Source organism: Centrocercus urophasianus, unplaced genomic scaffold, assembly GCF_019232065.1.
Source record: "Centrocercus urophasianus isolate 14NV4802_14NV808 unplaced genomic scaffold, USGS_Curo_1.0 seq_24, whole genome shotgun sequence".
NCBI classification, from domain to species: domain Eukaryota; kingdom Metazoa; phylum Chordata; class Aves; order Galliformes; family Phasianidae; genus Centrocercus; species Centrocercus urophasianus.
In genome coordinates, this window is record NW_024884800.1 from 15,610,730 (window position 1) to 15,622,356 (window position 11,627).

The 11,627-nt window shown below is 42.3% G+C and overlaps 1 protein-coding gene across 1 annotated transcript in view; it reads right to left on the bottom strand.

Annotated features, from left to right (window-relative positions):
* Positions 1–11,627, bottom strand: part of GRIA3 (glutamate ionotropic receptor AMPA type subunit 3) — a 141,919-nt gene that overhangs the window by 127,318 nt on the left and 2,974 nt on the right. The window lies entirely within an intron of this gene.

Consider the following 11,627-nt stretch of genomic DNA (forward strand, 5'->3'; position numbering starts at 1 on the left):
TGTAGATGAAAATTTGATCAATGAAATAGTGTTGTTGTGCTCTTTGCATCTCTTGTAGTTTGCATGGAAATAAATAGGAGGCATTACTTTCAGAGTGAATATGTAATAATCCTCAGTTTCTGTTACTCCATTTTCTTTTTCTTTAAATAACTTTTAAAATTCATGAAAGTATTAAGGAAAGCCTATGTATATGTAGTCGCTGAGGATGTGTAATTCAGTGCACCATTTCATAACCCAGCTGTCAACAGAAACAACATTTTTATAATACATGTATTGTATGTGTGCCAGTACGAGATGAATAGTCCTGTAACCATAATCAATACCGTTCATCCAAACAACTGGCAGTGGCATTTCAGACAACTGGCAATCTCATCAGTTTCACTGGGCTGCCCAAAAATAAACATCTTGAGATGGATGAATGATCTCTGAGGCTATCTATAAATATTACTAATCTCAGCTGTTTGTTTTAGGGGGTTCATCACCGGGATCTGCACAAGTCTCTCATCAGTGCAAAAGGCACGGCAGGCTTCAAGAAACTAAAGGAACACTGAAGAGTTTGAATGTCGTTCTTTTCATTCACCCACTCACTGCATTTATATGCTGATCCCACTGAAAGCACCAGCACCCCTCTGGTGCTTTGGCAGCCCCAGCTCTGCAGGGAGCTTGCATGGTCTGGAGGATTTGTAGCATATCAAAGCCAAACCGGATTGAAAGGAAGCTCCCACTCCCTGTGTAAGCCTACCCTGGGGTAACCAGTGTCAGTTCTGAGGAAACCCGAGCAACTTTAGGATTTTAACTACTTCAGTGCTAAACCTGCCCCCTACCCATGGAGGTTCTGAGAACGAAATAAGCCAAGCAGCTCAGTGGGAATGAGATTGAAGCACGAGGTGAGCCCAGGCAGAGGGAACAGAAAGCACCATTCACAGACCAATTTGTGTCCCTGGGAAGTGAAATAGCTCTTTTTTAAAAATTATGCTCTATCTGCTTCTATCTATTAAGGTAAGTCAGGCACAAAGAAGAGGAAAAGGAATAAAGGCAGCTGACTAAAGGGGAAAAGCACAGCTCTGCCAGAGCAGACCCCACATAACACTTTCAGATTTGTGAAATGGAGCGAGGTCCAGCTGCTGGGGGTTGGATGCTGTGGCACTGCTGCTGTCCCACTGACACACTGCAGAGCACAACCCGAGGATGGGGCTCTGAATGCAGCCTGAGGGAAAATCTTCTAACCTGGGGAATGATTTGGGGGTTTTTGACCCCATTTTAGCTGTTAGGATTCACAGTATCCCTGGTGTGCAGTCCAGAGGAAACACAGGAATGGTCAGTTCACTCACACAGCTAGGGGATGGCACTTGTCTGCTTCCAGGCAGGATTTGTGCTGCCACGAGACATCACTGCAGAGAGCTCAATACACCATGGACTGCAGCAAATTCTTCCTTGCAGATACCAGGAATGGGAGCCAAACCTTCGTCACCTCAGCTCTTTCGCAGAGTGCAGCACTCCAGGAAACTCCCTCAGAGGAGCTCTGCAGAAATGCCCAGGCCATCTGAACACACTGAGCAGGACACAATGGCTGGGTGACCAAACAGCTGCTGTGCCGAGCTAAAACATCATGCTGTGCTTCCTACACCCCTAAGAAATCCCTGCTCATTCTTATAGCCTATTGCTCAGAATATTGATAAACTGACAGTCAAAATAATCTTTAAATTGTAGCACTAACCATGCTCATTGCTAGGTCATGATGTGAAGGACGATTAGCACATCCTGCTGGTATGTCTGTAGCTTAATTGTCAACAGCAAAGGCATGAATGGCATCAACAACTTCTGAAATTGAACATGCCCTTCTGACTGGACAAATGGGAAACCCCCCACCCAGCTGGTGCCTCTGTGGAAGGAGTCCAGCTGCAACATGGAAGCTGCCTCTGCAAACAGAAAGTCGATACGTGTTAACATGAAAGCCGTGGTATTTCTGAAACAGAATTGCACAGAGGACATTTGTAGAGAAGAGCCAGGTTCTAAAGATGAATGTATCGAGCTGCAGATCTTTATTGTTTTGATCATCAAAGTCACTATTTTTTTTCTCTATTTTGGCAATAACTCTTCACACCTGCATGGTAATTATGTACAACATTGTACACTTCCTTGCAGCACTCAGAGTCACAAAACCAAAGGAAACCAAAGCGGGTAAGAAGATGGTGAAACTGGTAAAACAAAGTATCTCACTGTCAGGTTAAATGATCAGATAGCAGCGCACCACAATGTTAGCCAGCAACGAGAGCTCAAAGGGAGAGCTCCAAGAGGATGCAGGGCTGCAGAGCTGCAGCTGGCATCACTGAGCTCTGCCTGCGGGCTTGGGGGAGAAGCAGCCCCCAGTGAGCTGTCCTGCAGAATAAAGTCATGGGGTCCAGCTCATCCACTGGGTTTCATCTCAGTACCTCATACTTCCATAGGATCCTTCATCTAGGAATAAAACAGGCAGGACCGCATGCGAGAAACTTAAAGTGCTATTGCTCATCCTACACCCATTTTGCACATTTCCTGTCTGTGGAGATTTCTGATACTGTTTGCAAGTATGCAGCACATACACTGAATTACACAGCTGAATTTCCAGGAAACTGAAATGCCAGATTCATATTTTACATGCAGTGTTGCCCAACCTTCTGGAAAACACAATTAGCAATCAATATTAATTATGTTATTGCCAAGAAGATTTTAATTCCCTTCCAGAGAACCCTGCAATAGACTGAATTCAATCCGACATGCACAAGAAATACTCAGGGCTGATACAAGCATTTTGAGAGATCGCATAGTAGGAAGAAGAAACATATAAATCCTGCTTGCAATTTTGTCCAGGAGGATGCCACTTTAAAATTCATGTGAAGATCCTGATGAAGGCAGAGTATTCCAAAGCAGCAGACTCTGGAATCAATTAACAAAACAATTCTTATTAACACAGGGAATCTCCAGACATTATCAAGGAAGCATAAAATCTTTTCAGAAAAGCCTGCAGGGAAAAACATACTTTAATATCAAATTGCATCCTCCAGTGTATGCAGAGATTGAGGGGCTCACACTGCAGAACAGCACAGGGAGAATTTAAGGCAGGAAGTGCAGATAATTTATCTGAATAAAGCTTCCAGGACAATAACTGATTTATGTTGATAGCAATCCAGGCTAGAGCCTAACCAGGCTGCAGGGGTGAGCAGCATCACTCCTCATGGAAAATAACAGGGTGTTTTTACAGATGAAAATAGCTTAAAACATTAGCTTTACGCTTCCTCCAAAAGACTGTTTTGTCAAAGACCTGTTCTTAACTCTACAGTGCCTCAGAAAAAGGTGCCATGTTTTTCAAACAGTGAAAAACTATTGATGCAAGGTGAGACACAGTGACTTAAATTTCAGAAGGAAATCTATGGTCTTTAATGTCACCCAGCCTTTATTCATACAAGAATTGCAAAATCCATAAACTGATGCAGAGAGAGAGAGAAAAGTATTGAAAGGTTCACAGCTGCAAAAATACAAGTATGTGGAAAAAGGGAAAAAAGAAAAATGAAACCCTGGAAGTGGAGATGGCATCACTCCTGCTAAAAGCAAGGTCAGCACTTCGCACTGGAGACTATTTGATTTACTCTATTTTGTTTCAATTGAAAAACAAAATCTTTCCTTGGCAGATTCTACTCTACACAGTCTATTACAGATACTTCTGAGACACCCAGCATCATTTATAAAGGGACACTTATTACTGCTGAACGTGAATGTTTTGTTAAATTTCCCGACGTTGCCAGAGGAAATATGTGCGACGCGGCACAAGGGGGCATTCAGCTGGCTGCTGGAGAGCCCAGGCAACCTGGGCAGTCCTGCTGAGAGGTGTGCAGTCTGCCAAGAGGCTCACAGTCTCCCATGAAGGATACATAGGCTGTCACAGGACCTGCACCCCTGCTTCACCCACAGGACTAAAGTCGGGAACATCCCATGAGGGACCGCTCTGGTTTTACCCTTTTCTGGCTACTGCAAATTAATCAGATCAGAAGAAGGACCCACTATGCATCTTGACTGCCTATATTTATTTAATGGAATACAGAGGGGGTTTTTTAATCCTGCTACGGTTGAACAATGAGGCACAAAACCATCTCATTCTCAGTGGTCCCTGCAGCCATGCACAGCTGTGTGTCACTGTGTGCAATTTCTTCTTGTGTTACATAGCACAAAACACAACTAATGCATTGGAATGCACAGTTTTTAAACAGGACACTGTGGTTGTAGGAAGCATTGCTATGTTTACCACTGTGTATGCAGTAAAGCTGTACCAATCCATGCTTTAAACAAGGTAACTTCTGCTCCTGGAGAGCCAAACTACAATAGTGGAAAGCTTTAGGAGAGTTCCCTGGCCTCATTTTGATCAATTTGGGGCTTATCTCACTGCCTCTCCAGGCAATAAAGTCAGTTGCCTGTAGATGGTGTGGAAAGACATGCTATACATACTTGAACTGACAAAAATTGTCTATCCATAAAATCCATCACAAGCAGCTTGAACAATATACACTGGAAAATATAGACAGCTTCTTCCAAAACACACACACACACAATTTTCTCATCCATCACCTATATGTCATCAGAAAAATTGGACAGAACAGGTGCTCTAACATTGAAAAAGACAGATTCATGTCTGCAGAAACATTATGCTAACTGATACAGGCTTCACCAAATTGTTCCAGTCAGGAAAAAAAAAAAAAAAAAAATTACAGAACCCAGAAACCACCATTTTAAAAACAAAACATTAGGATTTATCTGAAACTGAATCAATTCTTGAAGCCTGAAACTATTATGGAAGCTTTTATTCTTAATTCCCCAATTTTCTGGTTGATCCCAAGCTAATCTCCAAAATCTTTTTGCAAGTATATTTGAAATGAAAGACCAGTGAGTTACACAGCCGCTATCTTTTCCCATCATGTCCCAATGTTTCATGTTTCAGTGGTTTTGAAATCTGGCAGCATGATATTCTGGGATATCCAATCCGTTTATAGGATGCTCAGAACTGCAGTGAGATCGTGGTGTTACGGAGGAACACAGCCTGAGCTGTTAACGTAAACATGTTTAGACTACCACTGATTAAAATAAGAGCAGGATAACGTCATGCTGACATAACATCCTCAGGTCCAACTGCTTTTGCAGTACCCCACAATGGTAGAGAAGACACTCGTGGTGGTGTCACGAGATCACTGAACACTTTGAGTACATTAAACTTGCAAGACAGTTTTGAGTCCCCAAACCAATTCAGATTCAATGCAAGGTTAGACCCTGGGTCAGTCCTTTGCAGATCAATGAACACAGTAATTAGCTCTTATCTAACCGCTAGGCAAAAGGAACACACATGAACTGGAGTTTTCTGACCACCAGACTTCATTAGAATCCAAACTTGGTAACATAACTGATAAGGCCTAAGAAGACAAACCTACAGCTGATAAAGATCAATGCTTTACATGTTCTTTTCCCAAGCCACCTCTCACTCTGCACCTCCATCCTTTCCCAAAACAATGAGAACAACAAAATTGTTAAAGAGTCTTTGGGAACTCAAACAAAGAGCAAACAGGATTTGTCCCACAATGCGACATGATGGTTTCCCAAGGCATGTTCACCAAGGGGCTGCAGCATCCATCTCAGACTGAGATCTCTGAATCAGAAATCAGATAAAGAAATCAAGGAATCCTGCGGCAATCCCCCAGAAGCACTGCCCCACAACTCTTGGCAAAGCTGGCAGCCCTGCGGTTTCAACTATGGCACATTCTACAAACCTCAGTGGGAGAAAGCAACAGGCAATGCTGCTTGCACTAAACACAGTTCTTTCTCCTACCACTGAAATAAAAAGCCTGAGAACGGGTCAGGCAGGCAAGAACTGGGCATGGGCTGTGCTGCAGAACATGTTTGTAACAATTATCCAGGCTGTGTGGGAGGCAAAGAACTTTCCAGGATTAAACTTGCTCTCTTTCCAACAGCTTTGCTTATTTCAGGTGAAGAGCTGAAGTTTTCTCCTTTGTCAAGTGACAGATCAGCTTGTTGCACAGCAGTGACACATGCTGTCCTAAGTCCATCGGTGGGAACATGCCTTTTTCTGGCAAGGACAGCAAATTAGTAGGAGCTCATTTCCATTTATTTTTTCAGAAGAATGAAGAGTACAAATTTGTTTGCTGTTTTGTTTTTAAGAAGGGCTAGCAGTGAAAGAAGTGATCAATATAGTGGCATTTCTAGCCACAACTGTACAAGCTTCTCACTGCAAACTGTCCTGCCTGACACAGGCAAAATGTACTGCTGTATAAGAAATGGCAAAAGTAGCAAACTGACACATTCCTAATAATTCTAAGTGCCATCTGACACTCTGCCATTTCTGAAGTTCAGCCCCCTGACCACATGGGCTGGGCCCAAATGCTCGATGTTTGCATGTAACAAAAGTACTGCAGGTGAAATCAGCACGCACCCTGCATGCATCAGTCCAGGAGAATGAAGTGTGCAAATAATGAACTATATACTGAATAAACAGGCTCGGAATATATACTATCAGGAAGCAGATATACATTTCCCAAACAACTGCATACCATTTTAATGACTGCTCTTGTGTTAGGATTCAAGACAGCAGAGTTATCATGCACTTCTTATATTAAAATGGACTCAAGAAAGTGGAGTCATCGTGCAGCCTTGCATCATTTTTAAAAATTCCTGATCAGAATTGCAAACATTAAACTTGACTGAACGCCAACAAATGCAAGCCCAATACATGGGGCTGCATCAAGCATTCAGATGCAATCACAAAACTTACGTGATCATGTTGTAAACTGCATTTAAAAACAACTTTCAGCACATCTAAAACATCCACATGGTCCAGGAAAACAGTTACATGTAGGTGGTGAGCTGTGTCGCTCCATGCAGCAGAACAGCATTCAGCAGGGCTACTATCCAATTCTAGGAGAGCAACGCACCTTTTTTTAGAAGTGCCTGGGCAAGTTATCCCCAGTGCAGTGCCACTGCAGGTTGATCCTTGTGCATAAGGGCTTCAGTGCCTCCTGTGCTGTGTGTGTGTGAGGGCTACACACTGCCACTCGCTAATTTAGAAGCACTTAAGATGATAAAGCAGATCCACTGCCTCAGACTCCACAATGGGGACACGCATGAATGGCTGCTAGGTGGATTCATTGATATTACTGCGTCCTACATTTACTCTTCCTCTTTATGCAGAAACCTTACTGCCCATTTCTCTCTTGCTCTGTGCAAATACGATAGTTTAACCTCTAGCAATTACATCACGGTGGTTTCAGCTACGAAGGCACACGGTGCCTTTGAATGCTTCATATATAGATATGTGTGATAAATGAACTCCACGTGTTTGGTGCTACAGAACTACCTCCTGGCTCCCTGACAGAGTAAGGCCAGACGACACAACGTGAAGCCGTGTGATAGCGACAGATCTCCATGCTGCAATGCCTACAAACAGTCGAACAGCGAGTCTGCTTTGCAGTCCTCCCTCTATGACTGCACGTCAAAGACTCCAGGATTTTTGCAGCTCTGAGGCTTTTGAGGTTTCTGATATTCTGAAGACCAACAGTAACACAGGGCAGGTAACATAACTAAGGGAAGCACGCCTCAGCCTCTGATGGGCAGCGTGGCACAAACATGTTGGCTTTGGAGAAACAGAATCCCCATGCAAGAAAGCTGGAAATTGCTTCACTGCAGTGACCACCACACAGTTCCAGAGAAAGTGGTTTGATCTGGATCAATCATTTTTATACTCTGATTTTTAGATCGTTACATTGTTCTAGTGGAGCTACAAGGTCCTGTGTACAAATGTACCTTTATGACAACGGGCAAGGAGCTTTTAGGCTGCCTACAGTCTCCTTTAGAATAGAGGCCCTGGCCTTCCAATTATCCTTTACAGTAGCACGGAAACTACTGACTCTAGGCTGCATCTTAAACGCCAAATACAAAACCAATACAAACATTTTCTTCACAATAAGTGAACATGAGAGTAATTTGGCTTTGATTTGAGACACAAAACACGAAACCAAAGTGTCGCTGCTTTAAAAAGAACATATTCCAATAACATTGTAAGGATGCCTAGCCAGATCAAAATTAGCATTCCAGAATGGATAATGACAAAATATGTACTCTAAATGGAGAAACATTGAGCTGCTGGACTGTGACAACAAAGAATCACTAAAGATACATCAGCTTCCTCCTTTCACGCCTTCCTGCATAACAAACCCACGCTTTCAGTGGGATGGCTTCCCACCTCCCTGATACTGAGCACCGTGAACCCAAAGGAAAGAAACCCACTATTTTCTGTGGCTTTTTGGCAAGCTCTGAAGTTGAAACCGTTCATAAGTTGTTGGCATATGCTGTTGGCATATCCCATCATGGCATCTCTGTTTCCTCCCAGAGATAAACTATAGCTGTTTACACCCTTCACCAGGACTTGAAGTTAATCAGCAGCTCTCCAACCCATGCCAACTGTCTCACAGGTCCTCCAGACCCTATGCTATATAGGAAAACTGCACAAATGGATCTCTGCATCTTTCTGAAACGGAGCAAGTAAATGGATCTCCTCGTGATGTTCTCTTCATTCTTTCAGTGAATTCACAGAACTTCTCAAAAAAGTGCCCAGTGTTTTCTTCCTTCTCTACAACGTGAGTTAAATTTAATCCCAACATCTAACATGTACATGCATAAGTACATAGTGGAGGAGGAGAGAAAGGAGAACCAGCTCATTTTAAAATTACAAAATAATAAAAACCAATTTAAAACAATATTGCTTCTTCTGCTAACGCTGAGTCAACTTCACATTAATGACAAATCTCCTGCTCTGCCATGAATCAGAAACAAACCTCAGTTGGAATACACCCTTTGTCACCCTTTTATCTACCCCAGTATTACAAAAGCTTTGGCTCATAAGCTAAAAATAGCTGATCTGTTTTGCCACAGCAGTAACATACAATGCCTGAGCAAGTTCCAAACATAAAAAGCTTTGGGAATCTGTAATCAATGGAACAACACGGAAAGCAAAGTTCTTTTGGTCTTTTACTACAGTGGCAGAAACCACAGCGCAATCTGTATGGGGAGAGTTAGGCATCTACCCTGTGGCTCCTACTGAGCAAAGCCACCAGTACATGGCCCAAACTTGGCAAGGCTGTTAGAGACATCCTTATGCTTTTGGCAGAAGGGAGCTGACCACTTTCAGCATCAGTGTCCTCTGCCAGCTGGCCAAAGAGCACACAGATGCAAGGGAAGCAAATTATCTGCCCGCTGGCAAAAAGAAATGCTGAGCATCACGTAAGGAAAAACCCTGTGTATGGAGGAGTCCACATGTGTGACTGAGTATGCATGTGAGCATGTATATATATATGTTTACATATATGTACATCTGCACCTGGGCATTGGGAAAAAGAAAAAATGCAGTTCATCTGGCAAAATTGTCTGCTGCTAGTCCTGTGGTATCATTTTCTGTAACGTTCTCACAGAAACAAACTGCACTTTGACTGAAATCTGAGCTGAATCTTCAACATTAAACAAAGGACTGCAGGATGCTAGAGAATGATTTTCAAAGAAAGTCAGAAATCTGACCCCATTAAGAAAGTGCCCATACAATCAGTCAAGTGATTTTGGCAACTTAAAGTAAGCATGTAATTACATTTACCCTCTTGTCTTTCCCTTTTCTTTTTGGTTTCTTAAAAAAGGAATGCCTGCAGGAAAAAAAAAAAAAAAAGAAGAAGAAAGAAAGAAAGAAAAAAAAACAAAAAACACTACACCAAAATTTAGTCAAACAGCCTTCTGGGCTCAGAAGATGCACAAGAAATGACAGAAAAAATAATGGGACAGGAACATGCAGCCAGTAGGCTGGGTGCAGCTGAGAGAGTGAATCTGCCTGTAGATTACTGAGATTCTGCCATCAAATCCCTTCCTCCCGTACACATCCCATCGCTATCATTACATGATCAACAGATTTTTATGAAAACTAATGCTTTCTTCAGAGAAATTCCGTGGGAACTATGTATATCATTGACTACGCTTCTAAATATTTCTTGAAAACTGTATGTAATGCACGAGCACATTTGTTGGCTGTAAAGGTGTACAACAGCAATTTTTTGCAATGACAGTGCAGAGAGGGAATATGAGATCTGTGTGCTAATGAGCTGACACTGCAGAGGCTAGAGCAGTGTTAGTATAGTGCACTACAAGTGCAGAGCAGAAAGACATACATGGGCTATTTCTAGAGAATACAATCCACAGAACCACACATAATTCAACATTAATACTAACATCCTTCATCACAGATTGCAATGAAAACGTGAAAGGTGCTTCTAGTGATGAATTTATATCTTTCAGTTGTTATAGCAATGTTATTTTGAAAGAAAAGAGCTTGCTCACACTGAGCTTCTTGAAGAAAACACCCATGTTTTAGCTCATTTTAGACATTCAGGTAACTTTCTTCCTTTCTGTTTTTCTCTGATTGCAAAAAGCTTTCTATTCTAAAAGGTACAATAAATCCTGCCAAGGCTAAATGATAAACTTTAATTCACCTCTAATACGCTGGAATTTTCCTCTGTGTTTGCATATCTTCTCTGCGAAGATATCACACAGCTAAATAAATAGATGAGTAGATAAACACAGAGTGAATGAATACCTTCTGCACGCGTGTAAATTAAATATACAGAGAGAGGCTCGGTGCTAGCAGTGAAGCAGAGAATGCATGTACATGAATCAGATTATGCATCATTTAACTGAAAAAGGAATGAGAAGGAGGGGCTTAGGGCAGGAATTTTCTTTTGCTTCTAAACAACTTTGTTCTCATGTTGGGATACTGCCAAATCAAGCCTACTGGAGGTGGGCCTTTTATCTCTGGCTCATGAGGACACTTTAGAAGAGATTTTTTTTCCTGCCTCGGGAATGCACCAGATTGCAGCAAGTGGGATGTGCAGTAGTACAGTAAAAACTTAAGTCTCTTCTGAGCAGAGCCCAATTCCTACACACATGAACGCTTACTACAGCTAGTACTGTACAACACAGAGCAAAGAATACAAATTATTAGTTGATGGATACGGCCTCGCAGAGGCACTAAGCTCAACCCGCATAGGCTACTTTGCCTGATTTCCCTTCAGCTTCATTATATATCCCATCACAAAGTCAGTCACAGCCTTTGTCTCTGGTGCAGACAGAGTCACTGCAGCTTTCTCTCATATGGATTCCTGCCAATTGCAAATATTGATCAAAAGGTTGTGTGACAGCACCGGAGACAATTTATGCTTATCTTCAAGAGAAGCAAAAATGTTGTGGGAAGAATTCCTTCGTGGCTGCACCCTGAAATTATCTGCCACTCCAGGAGGAAGCAACGATAGGATTAGGGGCTTGGGAGCCAGCATCTTTTACATGTTAGCCATGTAGCATGAGGGGCTTAATTCATTCATCCCAATGCACTGATATGTATGAGCGTTCTGATCTTCAAAGACAATTGCTTGCAGATCTAGCAAGAGCAACTGTTCTACTTCCTTCTTCCTTCCTTCCTTCCTTCCTTCCTTCCTTCCTTCCTTCCTTCCTTCCTTCCTTTCTTTCTTTCTTTCTTTCTTTCTTTCTTTCTTTCTTTCTTTCTT